This window comes from Epinephelus fuscoguttatus, linkage group LG19, assembly GCF_011397635.1.
Source record: "Epinephelus fuscoguttatus linkage group LG19, E.fuscoguttatus.final_Chr_v1".
Taxonomy (NCBI): domain Eukaryota; kingdom Metazoa; phylum Chordata; class Actinopteri; order Perciformes; family Serranidae; genus Epinephelus; species Epinephelus fuscoguttatus.
The window spans coordinates 28,356,583-28,376,008 of record NC_064770.1 but is presented as its reverse complement, the minus strand read 5'-3'; the positions used below and the strand labels follow the sequence as shown (position 1 = coordinate 28,376,008).

Below are 19,426 nucleotides of genomic sequence, written 5' to 3'. Positions count from 1 at the left end.
GTGTGCAATCTGAATGCACTGAATGTAAGTGAGACAGACAGACAGCAGGCCTATAGGTCAAACGGACTGATGTCTGGCCTCTCACTGCTACTGCCGCCTGCTCACACACACACACACACACACACACACACACACACACACCCTCACAGACCCACAAGCCATCATTATGAGTCAGTTAAATATGCTAAGTGTATGTTCTGGTAACACACCACCCACACAGACAAACAAAACAAACAAACACACACACACAAACAGACACGGGCTATATTAAAGTGTTAGTGTGTAATAGCATGCCTGGACACTGAATGAGATTTATTGTGACATCAGCGTTTGGCTCTATGCGCATAACGTCTAGGGGCTAGCTCAGTGAGGGACAATGAGAGACAGAAAGACAAATAAAAGGAAAGAGGGAGTGTGTCATACATCTAATTGTGTTTGTCACAATCTCTCTCTCTCTCTCTCTCTCTAACACAAACACAAACACACACACACACACATACACACACTCTCTGGTGTTGTCTTCTTAAATCAATCCCCCTGTCTCGTTAAGGTCACAAGATGAATAGTCACATTTACAAGAGAAAGCGAGTGGAGAGAAAGTGACCAAGAGATAGAATGTGAGAGCAGATGAATGAGTGAGCAAGAGGAAGGATGAGGAAGGAAAAAAAGGCAAGTACGGAAAGACGAGAATATCGGGAAATGCATAATTGCATGCATAATTAAAATATGTCTACATATCATGGATATCTACAGCTATTCTATTCTATTCTATTCTGTTCTAGTCTTTCTCCTCATCTTCACGTTTTCCCTCCTTCCTCCTTGCTCGCTACCTTTGGGAGCAGTCACTCCCAAGGTAGTGTGGAGGAGGGGAAAAATTGAACCGCGAAGAGCCGAAGAGAAAGAGCCTATTTATAGAAACATACATCATCGTATTTATGCATGTATGAAACATGTCTGTTACATGCCTGTGTGTATGTGTATGGGTGCATGTGTGTCGACGTTAGTGTACATGTGTATGCTTGTTTTCCTCGGTCATGATCAAGGGAAACTAAAAAGCTGCTCTAGCCTGGTCCAAACCCACAATGTGTGTGTGTGTGTGTGTGTGTGTGTGTGTGTGTGTGTGGTTTGTGATCGTCTATTTGACCGCTCTTCACTCACACGCACACATTACTAGAACACCCAGGGCACCACTCAATTAGCCTCCCTGCCCCCCAGCAATGTGTGTGTATAAATGTGAGTGTGTGTGCATGCACATATGTATATGCATGTGTGTATGTGTCGGGCTGTGAGAAGGCGGGGTGTAGTTAACTGAAAAAGGGGAAGAGAGACGAGGAGAGGGAGAAACAGAGGAGCAATGAGACGGGGAGAGAGAAGGAGAGAGACTGATATAGAAACACGAGGACAAAGGGACAAATGTGTGTGTATGGTGTGTATTAGAAATGCTCCCCATGAGGGATGACTGTTAGATGTGTATGACGACCATTTGGCACACGTTGTCCCTGCGTTACGTTTCAAGACGCCACATGATTTGCTCCCTCTTTAAGACCTTTACACACTGGTGGTGTGACAAATAAACAGTGGCGGTACTTCTTCAGTTAAAGGTTTTCATGTGATTAGATAAGGATCCCATTGACCCAGAGAAACGTCGGGCAGTGTGTCTGAGGTCAGCTGTTATATAGCCTTAGCTGTGCGCTATTTCACTGGGTTGCCTTCAAGCGAAATGCTCTGATTCCACTTCTCCATCAACACGGAGCGGGTTTCGTTCTGGTTCCCGCACCTAATTTTGAACCGTGCGAAGCATTTCGACCAAAAATAAATTGGTTGGGAACCCAAAAAATAGCAGGTTTTCCATGACCTGAAGTGTGAACCGTGACAACATCAGTGGGCAGAGAGGAGAGAGGACGGAGAAGGCAACAACAGAGATGCTGTGTGAGAAATCATTGGAAAATCCAGTTAATTGGTCCGTGCTTTTTTCTGTAATAACAGAGCAAAGTGTGCTGGTAATCAATGTGATCTGCCATCTTGTGATTTCTGTGGGGCGTTATGCAACACCCTCTCTTTATGATGCATCATTAATCACAACGGTTGCATTCAAGACTGTTAGAGAGGCTGGCTTGTTCACTAGATGGCACCAGAAGTTTCCTCGAGCTAATCTGGTAAGCGAAAAAAAGGGAATGAATAAATTTAGGTTCCTCTGGTAAAAAATGATTCAGTTTATATATTTCGGGGTTTAATTGTAAAAACAAAACAGGATGGAAGGAGTGGATCTGACGTGCACGTCCTCTGTCAAGGCTGAAGGACATAAAGTTTGCTGTCTTGGCTCGGACTCTGGAGCCTGTATATTCATACTTTATAATCCTCATAAAGTGCAGGCGCAATGTGATTGGTTGCCTTTCGTTTCATTCCAAAAGCTCAGAAAGTCCTTCTTCCAAATAAAAATGATGTCGCTTCTTCACTGCGTAATATCCATATTCTGTGTTAAAGAACAGCTCTAACAAAACACATAGATGTGCCAATTAATCGCATGGAAAAAAACGCCCTTGGTGTGTTAAGTCTATTACGCTGGCAGTGTGTGTGTGTGTGTCTATATCGGTGTATGAAATATTCAAAGAGGCACCAGTATCATTAAAGATGCTCCCTGCGCACAAACACATGCACATACAGTATAATTCAGAGTATGGATAAATGACTCACACTCACTGCCATAAACCATTCAATAATGAATCTCTTCCTTCTTCCTCTGTGGCTATATATAGCAATATGACACTTAAAAGCAAGGGAAGAATCGGGGGTGGGGGAGAAAGGGAGGGAAGGAGAGACATGAGGATATCTTGCTCCCTCAACATGCTCCCACCCTTCATCTTTCTGATGTTTTCTTTGTCCTCGGGTCTCTCTCTCTCTCTTTTTTGCCTCCCCTGTGTTTCTCGCTCCGCCCCAAGTTCTGCATATGCTTGCTTTTTATTATCTGTCTAGGTGTGCATCTGTGTGTGTGTGTGTATACACTGTAATGGGGACAGGAGTAGGTCGTAGACGGAGATGTCTCGCCAAGTAAAAGGGAAGTGAGGCCTTCAAAGTGCACCAGTGGAGCCAAATGACGCACGCACACATACGCACAGTTTCTGGCCTTTTCTTCACCCTGTCCATCAGCGCTCCATACAGTCCTCATGGTCACTCTCTCTCATACCTTCTCCCGCTCCTCAGTAAAGCCCCTGCCTGTTCCTCGCTGATATATTTCTCTCTCTAGCTGCCCTGTTAAGCCTCCCCTCTCTTTCTTCCATATCGCTCTGCTTTTATATCCCCATCTCCTTTTACATTCTTCTCTCTTTCTCATTTTTCCTTCTCCCTGCTCTGCTTGTTTTCTCTGGCTCCCTCACTGCCTTGCATCTCTCCTTCCCATCTCTCCTCAGTCCACCTTTCTCTCACTGAGTCCGCCCATCAATCATCCCTATCTCTATCATGCCATCTCCATTCAATATCGAATGAGATGCCGCGTCAGCAAGCACACGAGGACACAGACAGCAAGAGGCAAAGTATGAGAAGGGATGTAAAAAAAAAAAAAAAAAAAACCAAGGTTGGATAGGAGGAAATATATGGAGGGCTAAATGAAAGAGAGAGGAGAGTATGAAAGATAGAAATAGAGATAGAAAGAAAGAAACTGTCCTGTGGGCACAGACATGATTGAAAAGAGCGAGTGGTGAGGAATAAAAGCGAGGGAAGGGGGGAGGACGTAACAGAGGGAGGAAAACAACAGTGAGGAAGAGAGAAGGGCAGAGACGAAGAGCATAGGAGTGCTGAATGGGGGATAAAGCGAGAGAATGACAGGGGTGTGTGAGGGTATTGCGGTATTTTCTTCTTCTGAGCGGTGTGTATGCTCTGTCAAAAGTAGGTTAGTGGCAGAACACACACACATATGTAAAGGGAGGGGGAACGAATGGAAGAGAGTGGGTGGGACACATTATACTGTCACATACAGTATGTATGTGTGCATGTATGTGTGCCACTGACACATGGCGGCACCATATGAAACTACCGCAGCCATATATCGACACGCTTCACACATTTCCGCTCCACCACATGAGCATCTGTGCTTTTTATAATACCTCACACAACTTACAATCGGAAGTGCTTAAATGTGCCAGCATCGTGGCAAGTACACACACATGTATGAAAACACACACATATATGCAGACACACACTTACCCTCCTGTCAAAATGTCCACCCCTTGATATCCTCCACAGCCCCGCCTCTCTCCATCCCATCAATGCACGTGCCATATTGCCATTTATACGCACATATTCATACGTGCCCTGTGCACACAGAGACCAACACTAGACCACTTTCTTACACTCCACTTGTCTGCCAATAGAGTCCAGACCAGCTGCTACCCTTTGGGAAGGTGCCAGCTTCCCTATTAATAAAACCAAGCCTGATAGTACGGGCCTTTCTCACTCTGACACTCACTATCTGCTGAGTTTATTTCTGTTAAACCACACTTATTTGTACTCTGATGCATTCGCTTGATGTGTTTGTAGATGGAAAAAAGCCTCAGCTCAAGCCTCAACTTTAAAAAGTTAACGTCAGAGCGACAAAAGTCATGAATACCAAACACAAGGATGAAATAATCTGCTTGCCTACTAGCACTTTCTACCTTTCTATATCTGTTTCTATTTGTGTGTGTGTGTGTGTGTGTGTGTGTGTGTGTGTGTGTACAGGAAATTATTTCGAATATTCTTTTATTGAACATATTAAACTTTAAACTGAATACAAAAGGCACCAATAATACAAACATATTTAAATTTTAAAGTGCAGTTTTCTACTGAAATTCTATTTCAACTAACTCAAAAAATCCTTATTTGCGACATATCTTCGCAGTCTTTTGTGATGTCTTTATCACGCTAGTTGTCGCTGTGGTGACAATAAAAAAATGATATATAGTGCAGCCAAGTAGTGAAGGATGTACTCTAGGTGTTTTAGGTATACTTCAAGGGCTGCATAGTTAATCAGAATATTATCAAAACTGCAATAAGGCCTAGTGCAGTATCCAAACTGAAGAAGCTACATTATTAACGAAGCACTGTGGTGCTACAGAGACCTAAAAATCATATTCCAAACACAAGGGAACATGCTTGTTTGCTACAGACCCCCCAAAATCACATCATCATGTTTTTTCCAGTGAAAATGAAATCCAAAAATTACCATTAGCATTAAAATCACAAGCGAAATCACAATCACAATATGCATCAAAATAATTGCAGTATGACTTTGCATATTGTGCAGCCTTATATATGTTAAAAAATCTTGTTAACAAACATCAAATATAATTTATGAACGTACTTGTGCACTTAAATGTTCTGTGCTGTTTTTAAGAAGAAAACAAAAAGGAGAAGAAAATAGGAGGAAGTTAAACTCATAACTTAACAGCCTCTCCTTTTCCCTGTCAGTTTCTTTATATCCCTCGCTCCCCCCCCCCCCCCCCTCCCTCTTTCCCTCTCCCTCTCTGTCCTGTTACATTATGCAGCAGAGCGCTGGCAGAACAGCTCAAATGATTACTTCATTTTCTTGTCACTTTTCCCTCAGAAGCACTGATTTGATAAAATGAATGGGATTAAGCACTGTGGTTGAGACCTATCTAATTATTTTGATAATCAGCAGCCACAGAAGATAAGAGACACGGTTGAAGCGCCTCGTTTTATTCCTGCGTCGTATATTTTAAATAGAATCTCACAGTTTTAGTTCCTCTGTGCGTTTCAAATATTGCCTTGCATTTTCACCTTTAGCAACATTTTCATTTGTAAAATATGAATAGATATAAGTTATTGTCTTTGCAAGCTTTAGTCAGGAATCAAATATTGTTTATATTCTGAGGAGCAATTACTGTATAATTTTGCTATCTCATTCCAGAACGAGGATATGCAGTAAATCATTTTGCTTGTGTCTCTGAATGGGAGCAAGAAAATGGCCTCCACTGAGAGGTGCTGTCACATGGGACAATATTCCTCCAAAACAAAAACCTATGATTTTTGCTGTCGTATTCAACCTGATGGCCAAAAGCATCAACATCACCTGGGATCAAAATACTGTCCGACATGAAACCCAAACCAAACGCATGCCCGTGCCTCAGTGCTACACAAAAATGTAATGATCCTACATTTATCCCACTTTGGCACCATGTCCGACTGTGTTGCCAAACAAATGGGAGTGCCCGAAGGCCAGTTTAGCCCCGCTTGGCCTCTCTCAGTCTGATTTAGCATCAATCAGTGTGTATAGTCTTTACAGTCGCCCACCTCTTCTGTCTGTTTATTCCATACGGCATATGTTGTGTCTCTATCTCACCCCTGCCACTGCCTCTCCCTCACCACCCACATATAGCCGAGTTGTCACTTTGTACAAGATGCTGACGGTGGTGTGTTTGCATGTGTGTGTGTGTGTGTGTGTGTGTGTGCCGTGGCCTGTGTGTAGAGTATCACAGTAGCATGTGACATTCTCTTTTACATGAGCTGTATGTTCAGGAAGGCGGCGCAGGTGTGTTAGTATGAACGTGCGTTTGTATGCCCAACGGTGCTCGCTGATTTAACCGTGTGCGCTCGCCTGTTTTTCCCTGCCAAAGTGTAAGTGTGTGTATGTGTGTGTGCGTGTGTGAATGTGTGCCAGCACGCCCTGCAGGTAGAGCGCAGGTTTCCAGCAGGGTTTGTCTAGTAACAGCCGCAGCACGTGACTAAAGAACATGGGCATGAAAAAATCGATCCATCACAGACTCTCTCCCTCTCTCTTTATTTTTCTCTCTCTCCACGTATCCGAATCCCAAAAATAGTGCTGCCCCACGTCACCGCACCCCCCCTTTCTCTTACACACACAGACATATGCATTCGCAAAGACACACACACACACACACGTCCAAACTAGCCAGCAACTGAGACTGAATTATTCAACAGAGCCAGAATGCACAGCTAAGAGAAAGGGGAAGGAGAAAAGCAGAGGGAAAGGACGGAGACAGAGAAACAAAGAAAAATGAAAAGAGACAGATATGATCTTCTTCTCAGTGTGTGTACAGTAAACATGAACAGATGCACACTAGATCTGTTGCCAGCAGATCAAGAAGTAAACATAAGTTTTTACTAAAAGGTCTTACATATAATTTGACCATTAAAAACAAACAAAGGTGATTCCTGGCACCGTTACAATGCTTGTCAGGTCTTCTGTACTATAAGTAAGCGAACAGCAGCTGTTGTGATACCAATATTTCTATTGTGATTTATGCCTTACACAGCAGCATGTTTCCATATTGATTTTGCTTCCATTTCTCAATTGCCATATATGTTACAAGGGCACCCATCTGCAGTATATCACAAAACAGCCAGCGCGATGCATTCATCAGATTTTCAAGGATCAATTTACAATCTGAAAACGGTACAGCTCGTTGTTTTCAGTTGCTGTTGGTGAACCGTTCCTCCTCAGCACTTCATTGCACTTCTAGTTTCTCTCTACATCTTCTTACATTTATTCATTTGGCAACATGTTAGCCATTAAACAGGTTAAGCCAATGGAATAAAAGTGCTATGTGGATGTATGATTGTCTTCCAGACTGTCTGCTTGCCAGTTGTCCAAAATACCCACTGTGCAATTTTGAGAATGTGAATAACATATCAATTCACTTGTCAACGGGAAGTCAGAGACAGACAGAGAGACAGAGACAAAGAGAAACAGAATCAGAGAGAAGGAAATGTAGATTCCTCACTACCTCGAATGACCTCGAATGTTCCTCCACGTCTATGTAAGAACACGGTGGGAGGACAGACAGATATATTTCAGTAAAACACACGCACATGCACACACCCAGACAAGGTAAAAGCAAAATCACAGAGTGAAGATATAGTACCAAAGATGTTGCTGTCTACATGTAAAGTGGCTTTTTTGAGTTATTTTCTTACAAGCATTATTTGAAATGACCAGATTGTCTATATTTTAAAAATATTGACAAATAATCAGATTTTTTTTTCCTGGAGACAACCCTACAGATGAAAAATATATACAGCATGTAATATGAAAAATAAAATGTGCTGTCCACGTGGGGGAAAAAAGCACAAAAAAATCCCCATCTAAATAGATTAGGCTTTCTTATAAGCTCAATTTTGTTTCTACCTCTGTGAGTGTGCACTTGTGCGTGTGTGTGTGTGTGTGTGTGTGTGTGTGTGTGTGTGTGCTCATGCAAACCCCAGTGCCGAGTCTGCCCGTAGGGAGTCAGGATACAGATCAATTCACACATTTATTACCAGACAGTCAAAGGTATGAGGTAGGCAGATTGAGCCCAGAGGGCACATACACACACACCTACACCAACACACACACACACACACACACACAGGAAACATAACACATACGCAGACAGACGCACTTCTTACCGCCAACAATTACGAGCAAACTAAACTAAACAAGACTTGCAGCTGTCAGGATGCTCTGCAAAGTATCCCCCAAAACTTCAAACAAATGCTTTAAAGAATTAGCATTGCGGAAGGCAGAAGGAGCCAATTAGAGGGAGGACGAGATGCGGCGGAGGGGAGCGAGTGGAGTAGCAGTGGCAGGGAGGGGAGAGGGAAAAAAAGGAAGAATGATGGATCGGCTCTGAGCGAAAGACAAAAAGTACAGGTAGTGAAACGTGAGAGGAGACGACCAAGCTTCACTTCCTATCAGTCAAAGGGAGAAGGAAAAGAGGGGGATAGAGAAATGAGAGGGGAGGAGAGGGGGAAAGGACAGAGGTAAAAAGTGTGTGTTTGTGTTGGGGAGGTGGGGGCTGGCATTAGCAGAAACTCACTGTAACACTCACTGTGTATGTGTGTGTGTGTGTGTGTGTGTGTGTGTGTGTGTGTGTAGCTCCCTAGACGAAAATCTGTTCAGTCACATTACGGGAACTGGCCTCCCATTCGGAGACAGAAAAACAGTCTTTGGTTTTTAGCACAGATTAGAGTTATGATTGAAGTCATGATTGAAGTTAGGCATGTAGCTGCTGTGGTAGGGTAAGTCCAAAAAATACATATCAGTCAATGCCATGTCTGTCTAAGTGACAAAGACAAGTTTGTGTGTGTGCTGTGGCTGCAGTGTAGCCAGCCAACCCTGAGTGTTTGACTCTCCACCGCTTTTTTGTTAAATGATTTATATGCAGACGGGCAGTTTGCTTCTCTCTCTTTCTCTCTCTCTCCATAGTTTCTCATTAGTCTACCCCTCTCTATAATGTCGCTGTCTTACTGCCCCCTCCTTTTTTTTTTATATCTGTCACTCCATGGTCCATCTAACCATTCTGTCTCTCTGCTCCAGCCGCATATTAGAGGCAGTCTGGAACAGCTTTTTACCCCATGTCTCTCTGACTCTTGTCTGTCCTGTCCGTCTGTGCTTTGGGAAAGCTCATTTTATCCCACAAAAAACGACCCTTCAATTACTGCAATTAACTCCTTACCCACATATCTGAAAGACAAAAATATATACTAGCTTTGTTTTAAACCTCTGTTAACAGTGTGGCAACTAGTGCTGGGTAATGTGGGGAAAAAAATAATTGGTATATATTTTTAGCATTTTTCCTGGTTTAATGATAGTGAGAGACAAATGTGGAGGGGGAGAGAAGGGAGGACCTGCAGCAATGTATCGGAAATGGGCAACAACACGTTTTTGCCAACACTAGATATCAAAAAAAAGCCAGAGACTCTATTGTATTAAGGTGCTGTGAGCTGTACATTCCCAACTTCTAAGCAGAAGTATTGTTAAAGTCAAGAGCGCTCACTCTGCAGCTAAATCCACGGACCCAGAAGTACACTGCATTGCAAACTGACTGGCAAAAAAATAAATAAATATATGAAAAATGGCCGCTCAACTTTAAGCAATCTGACTCGATTGAGGGGTCTCCAACTCCCCGACTTTCAGGTGCCAGCCCTCTCAATAATACGCAGTAATGTGATATAATGACTAAGTGGGCAACATCGAGACACGAACACATATGCTCCACGATAATGCTGTAAACCTGTCTAATAATCAGGTCTCTATGTCACCTGGATATTGTAAAGGGAAAGAGGGTTGAAGGACGGGGGCACTGTATCGTGACTGAAAAGTGCTCGTTTCACGTGGCCCCTGTTATTTTTAGGCTGGCCTGATGGGAAAGATAAAGACTTGTGGAAGTAACCAGATTGAGGAGAGAGGTAGGGGGGACCCCTATGCGCGGCAGTGTGTCCTGAAAGAGTGCATGTGTGTGTGTGTTTGCATATGTTCTCCAAATGAAAGGAGACAGAAAAAAATTGGCAGCATAAGAGTGACTGCCCAGCAGACGATGATAGACTTGTAAACTAATGAATAAGCACATATGCATTCAAACACACAAATCCTACACACACACACACACACACACACACACACAAAAAACTAAGCTGATGTGAAGTCTGTGTAGTTATCAGCTGACAGTTGCAAGCTGGAGAAAGGCCAATAAATAATTTAGATTCTGCAGTGAACGTAGATCACTGACTCTCCATATTCACCCAAAAACACCCAGGTCCCTCTCTTTCTCTCTCTCTCTGTCTGTCCCTCTGTGTTCCTGGGTGTGTCTCACTGTCTCCCTGTCTGTCTCTCCTAATCACTTATATACACCCTGCTGCACTGTTGCAAAGGAAGTGAGCCACCTGACTCTTCTCTGAGGTGGGGGTCAGGTACACTACACATGAGGAAAAAACAACTGCTACTGACTCAGACCTGAAAAACATTAGTGTGCTCCCGTTGGCAATGTGTTGACACAATCAGGAAGTAGCACAAACAACAAGCGTTACATCAACCAGCATTTGTTAGCAACTGTAGGAAAGGTCAGTCGATCACAATTTACTTACACTACAATACTTAAAATCCTTTGTGATTGACTGACACATCTTCATGTACATTATTAGCACTAGTAATAGTGGCATTGGTGTAGAGTTACCATCCAGTGGTTAGGTGACACCGTGTGTATGTGGTTAACACAAAGGCAAATCTGCAAGAACACAACCAACTGTAACACATGGAATCAAATCTATGATCCCGAGATCAGTGTGCCAAACATATGTTTTATGAAATGCTGTATTTTTTTTTAACCACAAGGAGGAAGGAGGTTGACTCTTCAGTGAAACAGCTGAGCCGAGAGATTAAACCTTGTCCTGAATGGTCATTTGATCTGTCATTGATTCTGGGTCATATAGGATCAGATATGGAGCTGAGATTAAGGCACGGCTACTCACTCACAAGCACACACAAGCACACAAACACAAAACTCTTGCCATCTACAGAAAGCAAAACCTAACATGCTAATTATATTAGTTATGTTGTCCATATAATAATCTAAGCAAATTTTCTAGCTTAATATCTTCTAACTATGAGAGGATGGTTAATTTATAAAACACATTACCTGTATTAGGTTTCATATTGAGCTTGACACTATAGATAGCATGAACATATATTGACTTCCTCTCCTTTTACACCAGCACAGGAAAACGCACTTAAGTGTACTCTGATGACGCAAGCAACACCATATGGTGGCTGTGTAGTATGGGTGTATGTGTGTGTTTGTTTGTGTGTTTAAATGCTTGCGGGTGGTAAAATCAGTGTTCTGCAGATGTGCACATTATGACTAATATTATCTACACAGAAACAAACAACACGAAAATACATTTAAAGGGTTGCCTGGTTCCTAATTCCTAATATGGATCCTACAAGGTCAAACAGGCATTTAGGGTCAAAGGTCGCAGGGACAGCCAGTGGGGATTTCATTTTTATGGCCTTGTAGGATGACCCGTTTAGTTTCAACTTTCCCCCAGCATGTAACATAAGATGTTACCTCAGAGCACATTCAGTAACACAGTCACAATTTATACACTGTACACTGTAACATCTGCTCTCAACCTTTTTCCATGTTAGATATGATCAAGACCAGAATTATATAGTCGTCAGTAGGGCTGCCCCCGACTAAGAATTTTCCTAGTTGACTGGTCGCCCGCATGTTTACAATATTAATTTAATTACTGAATGATATATTTTGGGCGGGGCAACAATGGTTTGAGTTGAAGGTGTGAGAAAGAATAGTATCAGTAACATTGTTAACACTGTGCTACATTACAGAGAAATACAAAACTGTACTAATGAACCTTCAATAATATAGGCCTATATTTTATCTACAAGTGCACGTCACACACTGAGCGAGCAGCCTGTTAGTGACACTGTGGGCTAATGGGCATGTAGCTACTTCCATGTTTCAGATGATGCGTCATGTTTGTAGTCGACCAATGAAGATGAGTTTACATATCACCTTGGGTTTGTCCTTCACCTTCTCAAAATGATCCCACACTTTGGATTTCCTGCCCGACATGTTATTAACTAGCCTGTGGAATAACTGCAGGTACCAGCCCTGGAAATTAGGGGCCGTACACATGGAAACTGTGAGGTCGAGTGCTTGGCGTTAGAGGTTGTTAAGTAACCTTAACGAGCATCGTATAGCCTATTTACCTTACATCCTGAGTGCAGAGCTGATCTTCTTCCAGGCGCTGTACAAGTGTGTAGGCCTATCGTCTGTGGGACAGATGTAAAGCTCTGGGTAGCCCTGCACTAACATGATCATTTCTCTGTTATTATCGTACTGAATATTTACAGAAGACGGGAAAGATATCTGTCGGCTGTGATTGGTTTGTAACATGACTCCTGTCTGACTGCTGGGCGTGGCCACTTCCTGTGTCTGTCCTTTCAAGATAAATTTGCACACGCTCCAGTCATATAGGTTTTGATTTATTTTGAAAAGGTGCAGCTCCTAATAGATTTTCACTTTTTTTCCTGCAACCAAGCAACCAATGAAATCTTGTCGACTAATGACCTTTCTGGTCAACTAACATCTGATAGACCATTAGGGGGCAGCCCTAGTCGTCATCTACAGTTGAGGAGATAACTGTGGAGAAAGTGTAATCTATCAGAACAGTCACTCTTATTACACTTCCTCACACTGGGCTCACTTCTATAGTCACTTTTCTGGGGGCCTCCTGGAACACCTTCAAGGACTCCTGGGGATCTATGGACCCTTGGTTGAGAACCACTGCGCTGTAATAGAGTGCATGCCCTGTGCAATAATTCTGAGGCATGTATGTCTTCATCTCAGATGGTTTGCTACGTAGGCTATCTATTCAATATAATACAATTCCACTGTGATTTAATATTGACCAAAGTCAGATTTAATAGCCTTATACACTCACTGCCCACGTTATTGGGTACATCTTGTTATTACCAGGTTGGACCCCTTTTCTCTTCAGAACTGCCTTGATTCTTTGTGGCATAGATTCAACAAGGTGCTGGAAACATTCCTCAGAGATTTTGGTCCATAATGGCACCATGGGATTATGCAGCTGCTGCACACTTGTCACCAACAACCATGCCGCATTCAAAGTCACTTAAATTACCTTTTTTCTCCATTCTGATGCTCAGTTTGTACCTCACCAGGTCGTCTTGACCATGTCTACATGCCTACATGCATTGTGTTGCTGCCACGTGATTGGCTGATTAGCTTACGTTAATGAGCAGTTGAACAGGTGTACCTAATTAAGTGGCCAGAAAGTGTGGATTTTACTTGTAGCGTACGGGAATGTAAGTACAGGCAATTCGTTTTTACTAGTAATGACATTTAAAAACAATTTCTAATTGACATAGGCCTCCCGAAATGTTCCATACCTGCAACAGTAAACATGGGAGATATTTTAGCTAGTGTCCAATGTTGAGGATTGTTTTAGTCAAATGCGAACTGGGTGCTGTTTTAACAATTAATTACCTCAGGTCCAGCGTCAATGTCTTCCTTCTGGAGTTCGCCATTTTCAAGACAGGTATGTGCACATGTTCTTGTAAATAAAACCACTTTTCCTCACTTGACAGGGCGAAGTTAGCCTTTGGAAATAGCCTAGCTCCTAGATGCTAACGTTAGCTGCTAGGTAGCTGCTAACGTCTAGTAAACGCGTCGCCATGGTAAATTATTCATGACGTTTGTGGTGACGCCAGTGTAGTAGTTTATGATGTTGATGCGCATTTTATTTTTCTTCAGATTTCAGGCACAAGTACACAAGAGTCCGACCAAGTTTTTCTTTTAAGGAAAGAAAAGGGCTGGAGTAGGTATTTCATGGAGTGCGTTGCTAGGTAACGTTAGCAGGTGAGGAGTCACGCGCTGCATTCACGAACGCACTGACGTGAGGAACGAAGGAACGCAAAAGAGTTACCGTAAATTACCAAATATATAAATCAGTAGGATAGATATATTTGTCATTAGTTAGGACTGAAAAAACTGAATAGTTAATCTAGTTTTTTTTATGTCACTCCAGAAAATAAACACTTTCCACCTCTGTCACAACACAGATATTGAAAGGAAAATGTTTCAAAATGTTTTTGTTTTGTTTTTTTTTGCATGGTGTTAAATGTAAAAGTACCTGCATAATAGGTCGACTACATGCACTAATTTAAGATGGAATTGTATCTGAACACTATGCTTTGTGTATCTAAGCTTCAGCATGTTAATCAATTGCACTCAGTGTGAAACATAAATGCTGGTATTAATTGTACATCACAAGGCATTATTCGCCCACCGCTTGCTCCATTTAAAAAAAACAAAAAACAAAGGCACAGTAACAGACCTGAACTCTGTAATGCTAATTCTAATTAAACAACCAAATATCTGTCTACTGTATCTAAATGTGGATGTGAGAGAGAATAGTTATTTATACGGTACTCCCATGGGCCCAGAGTCGGTTCACAACTAAATAAAGCCGTGGGTCATAATTCTGCTGAGTGGTGAATCCACTGAGGCTCACACATCTGGTGAATCAAAAAGGTGCTTCAGTCTCTGTTCAGTGAAACATCAGTCAGTTGACTCAACATGCATCTGGTGACACTTCTGCTGGCTGCAGGTTCTAATGAATGAATCACAGTCCTGCTTTATATTGTAATGAACTGTATCACAAGTGTTTCTGAGCACTTTTCTTCACTGTGTTTTGCAGTAACATTTACTTCTATGCTACTTAAAATCAGGCATGTTTAACAAGTCTTATTTTGCTCCTTATCTTATTTTGGGTTCATTAATGCAGTGTTTGATATTCATTTTTTCCAACATAACAAAATGTAAAGTGCATATCTTTTATTTATGGCTATACTATCGCTGGTGGGGGGGATTGCAAATGTGGACCAGTTGTGGTAAGATTCGGACAGAGAACCTCTTTTTGAGGTTTGATATCTTAACTGAAACTACTGGGTGCCACTGAGGATTATTTGCTGGTAATATTGTACTGTATGGGTTTTAACAAAGTGCAATGGGAAAGATACAACAGCTACATGACACATGGTATATCCAGAGCACAGTATGTTAAAATAGATAACACCCATTCTTGAGAATTAGGACAAATCAAAAAAAAAAAAAAAAAAAAAATACTGTATGTTGATAATTGTTACCTATCAACACACTAAATGTGTTTCTGGGGTGAAACATTATTTTTAAAGGATTTATTTAAATGAATTAAATGTGATTTATATATTTTATATATTCTAAAGACCTTCTAATTTAAAAACTAAATAAGAATTATGGTGTAAAAAAATATGTATTTTTATCAGCATTAGGAGAACTCTTCGCAACTCACTACAACTGCTGTTAAAATAAGACATATATAACTTTTTGTAAATGCCGTAAGACATCAACCCCATCACATCTAACCTCTGATATCCATTATGTATGCTAGTGAAGAAATTAAATCACTGTGAGGTTGGCCCATTACAACGTTTAATAGACTTTGATCTTTTAAAATATATTTTTGTAGCCTAATTGAAGAGTAAAAATTTAAAAAAAAAAAAAAAAAAAGTAAGGTTTTGTCCCGGTCTTCAGGAATGAGTGATAAATGACTTAGATTGTGACAGTGATTCATTTTGCCAATAATAATCAATGAAAGCCTACTGTCCCTTTATACAGTATCAATTAAATGCTAGTTATTTGGGTCTGAACGTTCTACAAATGTGTGAAAGTACATCAGCTGAGACACTTGACACCTTGACACCACAGTGTCCACAGAGGTGCAGTGGGGCCTGGAGTTACCTGAGATGCCCTCATGATTGATATGGGTATTGCCACCACACCACTGTTTTGCACACCAAGGACGACCTCGACTGGCTCAAGCTTTAGCACATTAAGTAATTTAGCAGGACCTAATTCGTTCAAAGGACAATTAAACATGAACCAGATATAACAAAATCCTTAACAAAAAAGAGGTTGATTTAATACCTGATTATTAATGAGACCTTTACTAGAAAGAGTTTCAAACATGCTTTGGGTTTAGTCTTTGAAATATCGACTGAAGGAGATTATGAAAATCTCAAAACAGCATTTAATCCCATTTTGTTTCTTCTAGCCTCAGCTTGGTTAGTTTGCCCACATTAAGCCCCACAATAACATCAGCTGTATCTTAAACGTACTCAAGATCGCCCACAACACACGTCATACAGAGGATGGACAGTGAATGTTTTCCCTGGGGAGGGGGATAAAATGCTGTAATAGCCACACCTCACAATTCATTACAATCCAATAAACACCACCACTGCAACGCACAGCTTCAGAAATTACAGATATATTGAATCAACACCCTGACACAGTCTCAGTAAATATTGAACATTATAAGCTTTACAAAGGTAGGAGTTATTGCAGAGCTATTGTGTTGGATTACATTAGGTCGCACTAGCGTTTGTGTTATTGGATAAAACACCTCTACTACATTGGTGTTGGGACTGTGCACCTGAAAGACAAATATCCCAAATAGATACATTACGGCAAATTCAGAAAAAAATATATGAAAGCCTCCCCAACAGCTGCTTTTGAGAGCATCAGAAACCAACCATGAAGTTCCAAGAAACCAACCAGCCTCACTAAATCAGAAGAGCACTCTCTAAAATTATTGTCCACACAAACCCATTTACATTAGTACACTGCTATTCTTTCACCGCTGTTTGTTTCCTGCATTCACCAGACACATCATCATACGGCTATGGACATGTCCCATTCTGCCAAATATACTGATGGGGAAATGATGGACTTATGTTGTTTGGAATGGGGAAAAAAATGATATATTGCATACTTAAAGATGTCTAAAGCTATGTGGGATCAGCTATACAGAGTGCTACAGGAATGAGTCCTGAAACCTGGAAATGAGTTAGCATTTATGCACGTCTGATTTCCTTGTGTCAAAGTCAGTGGGGTTTTTTGAATGGATTTTTGGCGAGATGCCTGAAATATATATAGTTAACACAAGCTTCAAAGATTTTCATGTTTGGATCTACGAAAAAGTCGATCAAAGTGCGTCAGTAAATATCCCACTCATGAATTTTGAATCTTTTGTGTGTCTTCAGAAGGGCGGTTGCAAGCGGCTAAACGAGACTACAGAACAAACACAGCTTTATAGCTTCCTTGAGGTGGCGACGTTGAAGTCATGCAACCCTGGTGTAGCTCATTTATAGCCTAACGTTAGCTTTTTACTTGTGCCAATTGCATTTTGGCTTCAGAAATCAAAGTATCATAAACTTTTGTTTTATTTACTGCAACAATCCAAAAGCCAATGGAAAAGTCCAATTGGCTTTTTGACCAAGGAACTAGGAGGATGCTAAATCCAGAGTCAGCTGATCACTGCAGCACACTATGACAGTGTTCACGGTGAGGCGTAGGCCTTTTCTTACAGCAGACTACTTGTCAGAGTAGGAAAAGCACAGGTGTTACTAATAACAATAACAATGGCTCTGTTTTCTTTGTGTGTTGCAGTTAGCCATGACAGTGTGACAGTGAGCCAGCACGCACATTACCAAGGCCCTGAAACTGTTATAGTCAAATAGAATTCAGCTGTTGTTAATTTTATTATTGTGCATTTGCTTTTCCTCCTGTCAAAATGTCTTCTGTAAGGTGTGTCGCAACTGCTGCTCACAGAAAAGTCATTTGAACTTTGACCTTACGAGGTCCAGCTTTAGCCACTTTAAAAAGTATTTCAAAGACAGGTAAAAAGAAAAACTTGAGTTTCCTGTGCACTGCCTGACATGTTGGATGCTTCGGATCAAATCACCCCTCTACCATTGGCCCCTTTTTTCTTCCCATTACCGTTAGCCTTTCTCCATTTTGTGACCAGTACAGTCAAAGTTGAAATCAGCTCAACGATTCTTTGTCTCTAAGCCGTCAGTAAGTTTAACATTTCTTTTTGTCTTCTTATGTAAACACAAGCAGTCAGCATTTTTATTAAAATGGAAACACTATGACTAGTGTTTATATACCAAAGCATGAACACTTCCTGACTAATAACCAAACTGACACCCTCATTCCAAAAGGTTTTTGTGTTCAACAGTAAGAAATCTGCCCTTTGAAAACGCACAAATGACTAGCTTCACTCAAAATAAATGTACTACTTCAAGACTGCATGGAAGTCTTCGAGTTCTTAAATCGCTGTATGATATTTTGGAAGTCAAATCAGATTTCCTGCGCACACTCTCTCTCTCTCTCCCTAACACACACATCTGTCATTTAGACGGTGAATAGACATGATTCAGAGGCACTATAAGTAGCTCCTGCATTTCACCAGAGCAGCCCAATTAGTGTGTGTAGTTATGTCACGGCTCAAGCATCAGGATGGATCAATACAATCATTACTCCAATTTCCCCTCTTGTCATTAACACTCACACAGAAACTTACTTCCACATTTGCGCACATTCACACGGACATATACACAAAATCCTGCAAATGAAAATACTGAAATCACTTGCTGTTTCTTCAACCCTGCCGAATGGTGCAATACGTGCTGGTTTCATGAAAGATGAAAAATGCAGGGAATTGCTGGGAATTTAACACTGTCACACTTAGTGATTGTAGTACATGCACACACACACACACACACACACACACACACACAGAGTTTGAAATGGTGGCATATTCATTCAGTGACACCTGCAGCTTGTGTGATTAAGAGGAGGCTCAAAATGGGGAAAAAATTAAATGCTGTGTCAATGCACAAGTTAATAGCCTACTACTCACATTTACATACCTTCCCTCTCTCACTCACTGACACACACACACACACACACACACACACACACACGCCATATCTAGAAAGACACCTGCATCATGCTGATATGGGAGCTTGTATGTGCATCATTGCAAGGGTACACACACGCATACACACACAAAAAAAATTGTAGCTGCTTATTTTCATCTCTCTCTAGGTCTCTCCCACCTTTCCTCCTCTACACCCCTCCCCCCACTCTCCCTCCTCTGTATACCCGCGCCAGGCGCTGGGCCTATACTGCACATGCTGACATCAGCAACCAGCAGCGCCCCCTAGACCCCCCCCAAACCACTACCACCACCACACACACACACACACACACACACACAA

General features: G+C 41.6%; 1 protein-coding gene across 20 annotated transcripts in view; it reads right to left on the bottom strand.

Moving 5' to 3' along the window:
• The window catches only part of cacna1aa (calcium channel, voltage-dependent, P/Q type, alpha 1A subunit, a), a 96,600-nt gene that overhangs the window by 74,999 nt on the left and 2,175 nt on the right, over positions 1 to 19,426 (bottom strand). The window lies entirely within an intron of this gene.